At 40.7% G+C, this 8,480-nt stretch overlaps 1 long non-coding RNA gene across 2 annotated transcripts; it reads left to right on the top strand.

Moving 5' to 3' along the window:
* Positions 1 to 8: 8 nt before the first annotated feature.
* On the top strand, positions 9 to 7,637 carry LOC310846713. Of its 2 annotated transcripts, none has more exons than XR_014565501.1 (3): positions 9 to 164; positions 1,775 to 1,917; positions 7,272 to 7,637. It is a non-coding gene; the product is annotated as an uncharacterized lncRNA (long non-coding RNA). The 2 variants fall into 2 exon arrangements; XR_014565502.1 differs by lacking the exon at positions 7,272 to 7,637 and adding an exon at positions 5,747 to 6,106.
* Positions 7,638 to 8,480: the final 843 nt, after the last annotated feature.

Here is an 8,480-nt window from a genome sequence, read left to right as displayed (position 1 = left end):
ATGCTTTGAGCAGCCTGTAAGCATTCTATGAGGGGATGCCTGGATTTTTTTTTGTAAAGTCCTTCTCTTCAAAAGCCTGCTGATGTCTTCAGATCACAGTGAACACCTGAAAACTAAATGATCCATTTTAAAAGAGAATTGTGGGATATTTATATATATACGAGGTAAGCCATTTATTTATTTGGTGAGAAATGTACTTTGAGTTAAATGGGCGAGTAAAGAATAAGAACAAATAGTGGCAAAGTGGTTTGCAAGTCTGTTGTGCCCTTCATAATAGATATAGTAACCCTGTTTCCAGCAGTGACCTGGTGAGATTTACTAACCTGGTAAACTGTAAAGACCAGCAAGCATGAATGTTATAGTTGCTTAGGGAACCATAAGCTTGAAGGAACATGATAGTCCCAACATTTTATTTCAACATTAGCAAGGCAGAGAGGTAACAGAAGAGAGTTGTGAAGCCCTATAACAACAACTCTGCCATTTTGTGTGTGTATCCTTTCCCCCCATAAGGGCCTAAATGGAAAAATGAAAAAGGCTGGGGGGTGGGGGTCAGGGAACCCCCCAAAATTACTAAACTTGGGTTTTCATAGGAAATGAAACATCATTTAAAACCAATTGCAAACCACTGCCTAATTGGCTTGCCAACCCACATACCTCCATCATACCTGGCTCAGGTTTCAACTTCTTTGCCCTCATGATCCATCCCAAAATGCCTCCATTCAGAATTTTCAGTCTCCTGGATTTGGTAGATGTAAATGAAAGGTAGAGTTATGTGTCATCCACATAGCTAACATTTTAACCCAAGGCTCCAGATGACTTCTTACAGCAGTTTCACAGGGATGTCAAAAGAAATCTGGTCAAAAAGATGTCAAGGGACAAAATAGAACCGTAAGTCATCCCAAAGGTCAAGTCCCCCGACCCTTCAAAAAAGATCCAAGCAAAGTTAACTCCATGCCTCTTGATTCCCATCTTGGCAAGACAGCCCAGAAAGATTGTTTAGGAGTATAATCTGGGAGTTTTTCAAGTGCCTTGCTCCTGCATAAGGATGGCTTCCCCCTTACCTAGGGTCAGACTTGATGTGGCATTGTTCATGTGACCATCATGGTCCTGAACTGGAGTGACCCAGGTGCAGCCAGCTTTTATTCCGAGGCGGACCAGAGTAAAGACTTCCTGACTCCCATCTGCCAGCCAGGCTCCACCCCATGATTAAGCAGTTCAAAATTCCAGGGTGGGTGGGTATCCTGCCAGCCCACGCTGCTGGCTGTGAGAGGTCTAGCTGGCTTTCACCCCTTGGGGACAGTGGGGGGCTACAACCAGCCACCCCTGCCCACCCCCAAGCAGGGTAAGCAGTCATCTCCAAACCATCACCAAAAGCAGCCTCTTGTACAAAACATTGCAATAGCCCAGATATAATGCCAGTTACAAGAGTTCACTGGCTATCAAACTATGCAGTGTCAATTCTTTCCACTCCATAAATCACATTAACTAACCCCCCCCCCCAAAAAAAGAAAACTATCAAGAAATAGTGTGGGTCATTTGGTCAAGAAGGATAGTGTCTATTTATCATGAAGCAATGCTAAGCAGGGAAAGGGGATAGAAAGGATGCAGATAACATGGTTGCTGTGTTTGTATAAACCACAACTACATGAGCCCTCTCACAATATAATTTCATTTGCAGGAATGTTCTGACGGATAGCAATAGTATGTTTTTAAAGGTTCAACAGCTTATTTTCATCTGGAACTAACGCTGCTTTTAATTTGGTGTCACTAATAGCATATTTGAAAGGAGCGTGCTTGATAAGCAATGTCTGCTTATGATGAAGGAGAAGAGGAAGGGGACCCATATGAGGACATTACCGAGCCAAAATCAGCTGCTGCTGAATCACTCCTGCCTAAGGAACCTGAACCTGCTCCAAGGTATAGGCTCTTAGTTTTGGTACAGATTCTCCACATTTCATGCATTCCATTTCATGTACAGAACGATGTATCAGTGCTAAACTAACGATATATTTCAGGCAAGAAGGTAAGTACCATATTTAAAGCAATTTAAAGACAAATCAGAATGCCATGTCTTCAGGATTTACAGTGCCAATTTATGCATGTTTATTCAGGAGTAAGCTCTACTAATACCTCCTGGCAAAGAGAGCTATATATGGCAAATGTGCCTTAAACTGCAACTCTATCCATATGTACCTGGGGTAAGTCCCATTGAACTCAGTGAGGTTTATTTCTGAGTAGACATATATCAGATTGCACTGATGGAAACCTAAGCAGCTGGAGAGGAAAATGAGTTTCTCATTTTTAGCTGACTTCCATGGGGGTTCAAAACATTTTGAGACTCTATAATTTGCAAGGTATATAGAATATAAATAAAATTCTTATCTTAGTACTTCTAGGCAAGTTACATGTTGCATGTTACCTGGATTACTAGAGGAAATGGCAGAACTTGTGTGTGGGTTTGCCACAGGCATCTGATAAGGTCACTGTGAGGAGAGGATGGGGCCCTGGCTTGATCCAGCAGAGGTTTTTCTTACATTCTTAATTCCCTTCATCATGCATAGAATTGGGCTCTGACTCTCATTGCCTGGATCCCATTTCTGAAATATGTTTAAGCAAAGGGAGGAATAATGAGTAGTCTATATAAAGCTGTGCATGTCTACTAAGAAATGAGTCTCACTGTGTTCAGATAGTCAATAGAGCATGAGACTCTTTATCTCAGGATTGTCGGTTCGATCTTCATGTTGGGCAAAAGATTCCTGCAATGCAAAGGGTTGGACTAGGTGACCCCTCGCAGTCCCGCTCCCAAATCTACAATTCTATGATTCTATTAAAATGTGCTATGAAAAGAGCAGCAGCAAAAAATATTCTAAATGATGTGTGTGTATGCTGAGCATGGTGTCCAAGATGTAAAAGGAACATAACTTGAAGAATGGTCAATACGATAAAATACTAGTTAAAACTATTTGGTATCTTCCAGTATTTTGTGTGCCTTTCTTTGTTCGATGATAGAAAAGGTTATTTAGGCTTAATATTGATAAAATTCAAGGAAATGGCTTTAATAAACAAATAAATCCTGCACAGAATAGCTTGCTCATAATAGCAGCATTTCTTGTTGGATACAGGTATTTACCCTTGTATATTTGAATTTCATTCATGGGAAAGATATTGGAAGAGTGCTGCTATGTTCAAGTCTTTCTTACAGGTTTCCCATAGTCATCTGGTTGGACACTGTGAGAAGGGGATGCTGCAGAAGGGCAACTAGCCATAGTTGTCCCACAGAGAGAGATTCAGACTGAGTCTCAGGGTCACATCTGTCTCCCCCACTCTCCTTTTCAATCTCCTCACTGCCATGATCCAAGCATCATTTCGGAGGGCTCAGTACACAACTGTAATGTGGGTCCCCTCCTAGACACACACAATTATTCCATCCAATACATAGAATTTCGTTACTCTCAGGAAAGAAAAGTTTATATTTAAAAATTCTAAAATTACATCTTCTGCATATCTGAAAGTAAACCATGTCCTAAAAAAAGAAAGAAAACCTGGCTTGAAGAAGAGTTCAGCAACCCTTAGCTAACTATTTTGTAACTTTTGGTTGGTCCAAAATAAATAAATAAATATCCTGTCAATGTTTCGTCAAGAATGATGGCAAAAGGTATATCTGCTTGGAAAACTTTGCTTGATTGGTTCTTCTTTGTTATATGTCCCACAAGCAAATATCTTTTGTGATATTATTAAGTGTTTTTTTAAAAGAAAATAATGTGTAGCTGTAATGAAAACATTTATATATATATTTAAAACAGTTAGGCTTTTATTTTGTTTTGTTCTAATGAACCAATATGAACACAAGCATTTTCCCTGCACAATCATGAAATATCTAAAAACAAAACAAAATAGCTGGTTTAGCCATTCTTGTCCCCCTTGCAGAATGATGGCAGGTTATAGCAACACTGGCTCTTAGGGTCTTTTTGATGAGTGACCCTTATTGTTATGGCACTTTGTCCTGCCTTTCTGTCTGTGCACAAGGAACACTGTAGAGTGGCCTTCTGCCCTACTTTCCAGTCCTTTAGTGACTTCTTTCTGAAGGACTGTCATGTCCAAAGAACTATATCAAGGGAAAGCAGCAGAGACCTTGAACTTATATTCAACACACAGTCTTGCCCACTTGGGTAAGATGTACTCTTTTTCTGTTTAAATGATTGCAATTATTTAAGAATTTGCATCTGTAAATATATATCACCATATGCAATTTTGCTGCAAATAAGTGTCCTCTTTTTGTGGGGGATGGGTTTATTTAAGAATTTGCATCTGTAAATATATATCACCATATGCAATTTTGATGCAAATAAGTGTCCTCTTTTTTGTGGAGGATGGGTGGGGTTAAAGTATCTAGTGGCCACCTTAGAATTCTTGAACTGGTAGGTCTTGAGAGATCATGTCACCTGGGGAAGCACACATTTCTGTCTCTCAAAAGACAAGGGCTGTTTAACTGCACAAACATACTTTCTCTAGGACAACAATTCACTGTTCAGAATGTTGCCTGCACTGCTTCTTAGCACTCCAGCAAATCCAGACAATGGGGACATAGAGGGAAATCAGTTCCTAGAAACATCTTCAAGCATAATAATCAATTTATCCCCCCCCCACCTTAGTAATGATATTGCACCCTTAGCCAGACTCCTCTCCGCACCTTACCCTGCCCACATGGTAGGACCCTGTTCACTTCAAGGAGCAGTAGACAAGTGAACATCGTTATCTGAATGTGGGGTCTTCCCTGATGTTGCTGGATTATGCCCTCCTTAAAATGGAAAATGAACAATCTAGGCTCATCTTTTTTTTATGGAGACAATCCATTGCACAGCCCCTTTATTGTCACGAGCCAAACTTTGAAGCTTGTCAGAGTCTCTGCCAGAACTGACCCTTATAAGCAGACATTCTGCAACCCTGAGCTACATTCAGCTTGGTGGCATTCCTAGATAATGTGTCCAGGGCATGGCCTTACAGAGGCTCTTTAAACTTTTTCTCGACCATTGAGTTGCCAAATGGGACAGGTGCCCTGATCCGGAAGAAGATGGAGCCACCAAGAAACAGAGATGGGAAGGAGCTACTGCGACAGCCAAGCGCAGTCCCTGGTTGCCTTGGCAATGCAGAACTGAACTTTACCTGAGGCAGCCCAGGAAGCATTATAAGAGTTGGGAAGACATCTCGGCCCAAACACAGTTTACCACTTATGTCAAGTGAATGCTGCTAGTCCTCTTCCTAGCCCGTATATTTCACATATACCTGTGTGATGCAGTGGTTAGAGTATCAGAGAAGGTTTGCTGAGGCTGGGGCTTCACATTTCCACTCAGCTATGAAGATCACATGGCAATGATGACCACTTTGTCTCAGCCTAACTATTCTCACAGGATTGTTCTGAGGGTAATATGGAAGGAAGGAAAAATCATAGGAAGAAATGTTGGATGGAAATATAATTAAAATAAAACATGGAGGGAGGGACAAGGCAGTTGGAATTCATGGAGGCAAAACACTGATGATCTATCAAGAAGTCGCTTTAAATCAGATTATTGCAGACTACAAAAGGAATCCTAACTTTGAATCGTCTGAATCTGCTGGGAAAGCAGTTCATCTGTATGTTTGCGTATTCTTGGCTGGAAAACTTGTTTTCCCCCCTATGTGAAATCACAGTAGAAATGTACTTTAAAATGCTTCAAACTGAAATATTTTTGTTTCTTTATTGTGTCAGCACCCCACAGCCGCCAGCTGGTAGAATGGACTGCTGCTGCCTTCTGTGGAGTATCATCTGGTTGGTGGTGCTGGTGGCTTTTGCTTGGCCCTTGAGTGTGGCTATGGCAGCCCTTTATGGATTTGTATCACCCATGATTACCCTAATAGGACTTGATGATATCAGTGAGTCTCTGCTACAAGCAGTACATGTGGGACGAGAGTGTGCTCAGAACGTCAGAATGGGCAGGCCTATTGCTTGAAGAAAAGATCTCGCAGCATTAGGTGTCCCTTCCCTTTACCTGTATCTTATCACGAGTGCTGATCTGTAATTCTTCTTTTTCAACCATCTATATTAAAAAGTTCTTATTTCAATATAAAATTGGTTTCATGATATTTTTACCGATCCGCCATTTTAGCCATCGCCACTATATAAATAGTGCAACTTAAACTCTTGCAAAGACATCATCAGTTGAGATGGGCAATTTGCTTATTGATGCTTTAATTGACCAATATCAAAGTGGATTTTAGTGTGTGCATAAGAGGACATATTTTACAATACATTATAGTATTGTGTGGACTGTGCCAAAAGCAACAAGACTTGGCTCCACACTGGTAATAGATTTGGCTCCACACTGGTAAAAGGGGAAGGTTGCTATCTTTTTGTAGAACCAGCTTCTGTTGGAGACATTGAGCATTTCCACACAGCAGATTCTGGTAGGTTTCGTGCTGCTTGTGGATGCAAGCTTTGTGCAGTGTCCATGTGACATTGTCATCATCAAAATGCCATCCTACATTCTTTTCCCATTTAATCCAGATTTACCATTTCTGTAGAAAATCCAGGAAGTGAGAAACACAAGAAGAGAACCTGCCATTTTCATGCCAACTAGTGGAACATGTTTAAGTGGCAGGGGTGGGGAAGAAATTAGATTTAGTTTACATTTTAATACAGAGCTTCCTAATTCGTACTTCCTAAAGCAATAAGCAAACCAAAACACAATTATCCCTCGAAGTTTGCAGTTGTCTGAATTGGGGGTGCAGTTCTTGAACCAAATGATGTCTATACAAATGTTATATTAGGGACAGTGTGTATAGAAATGCACATATTTTTGAAAGTGACATTCAAAAATACATTATATTTTGGGAAATTGGTTGCAAAAACATATATATCAGGAAAAATTGCACACAAAAATGTGCATAGCAGGAAGAATTTGAACTAAAATTGTGAAAAAAATTAATGAGGACTTTTAATGAAGAAAAATAATTTGCCAGCTGACATAGAAATGTGGAGAACTGACCTCAAAACTAGAAAAAGGAGACACTGAGATTGACAGATTTGTCCATCCCTGGGAAATAGTAAACCCAGATTAAATGGGAAGGAAATATGGGATGGCATTTTGATAGGGATGGGTATTGTGTGGACCCTGAGAAAAACTTCATTGCTGGAGCATTTTAAGAAAAAAGAAAAAAATGCTACATGATTTCAGTGTAGAAATGTATTTTAAAATGCTTCTGACTGAAATCTTTTTGTTTCTTTATTATGCCAGCCCAGCACCACCACCCACAACTCACTACTGCTGTCTTCTGTGGAGTATCATCTGGTTGGCTGTGTTGGTTTGTTTTGCTTGGCCCCTGAGTGTGGCTCTGGCAGCCCTTTATGGATTTGCATCACCAATGGTTACCCTGTTAGGATTTGATGATGCCACTGGATCTTTGCTGCAAGCAGTAAATTTGGGAAGAGAGTGTGCTCAGAACATCAGAACTGGCAAGCCCATCATTTGAAGAAAAGATCTCACAGCATTTTAGCATTCCATTCTTTCACAAGCATCTTTTATATGTATTTAGCACTAACAGTCCACCTGTATCTCTTCTTTTGACCATTCACATTAAAAAGTACTTAATTCATTATAAAAGTGGCTTTATGATATTTTTACCTGACCCATCCTTTTAGCTTTTGGCATGTAAATATACTAACCAGTATAACTTAAAAACTAGGACCCTACCCTGAAAGGTCTTCACAAGCACACATGCTGGCTGTGAAGTGGTTGTTTACTGGTTGTTGGTGTTGCAATTAGCCAATTCTATTGGGCTTGAGTCCCTTTTAGTAATTTAGAGACAAGGGTAAATGTTGGTCCAAATCCTGAAAATTCAATGTCCCTAAATTGTACAAGTCCCCAATTATGGGGACTGGAAAGCCCTATTTTGCCAATCCAACTCACACAATTACAAATGCATGATGCAAACACATTTCCTGATGCCTCTCAGGTGCATCATTGGTGCCCGATCAGTACACCTCTCCATGACTTTTAAGGAAACCACCTGCAGTGGAGAGTTTGCTTTAAGCACAAAAGCTCATAGAATCATAGAATTGTAGAGCTGGAAGGGACCTCGACGCCCATGTACTCCAACCCCCTGCAATGCAGGAGTCTCAGCTAAGGCTCTTAGATCCCTGGAAGCTTGTAATCATGCGAGGGGAAATGCCTGAACTGGGCTAGAGATTATGCCAGTATCTAGAAGAATTTGTGCATTCCTATATTTTATAGGGGGACCATTTCAGGAAGAGAGACATCCCGATGTTCCAGACCATGGATCAAGCTTTGGCAATCTGTTGCCCATCCCGGTGTTATTGGACTTTAACAGCCTTCAGCCCCAGCCAGTGTAGCCAATGGTCGGAGAAGAAGGGAGTTGTAGTCCAGCAACATCTGGAGGATCACAGATTCCCCATCCCTGCCATAACAACAAGTCATCTTAAAATA

Source organism: Podarcis gaigeae (genome assembly GCF_964106915.1).
Source record: "Podarcis gaigeae genome assembly, chromosome: 1".
In the NCBI taxonomy this organism is placed as follows: domain Eukaryota; kingdom Metazoa; phylum Chordata; class Lepidosauria; order Squamata; family Lacertidae; genus Podarcis; species Podarcis gaigeae.
This window is presented reverse-complemented; position numbering and strand designations above follow the sequence as displayed.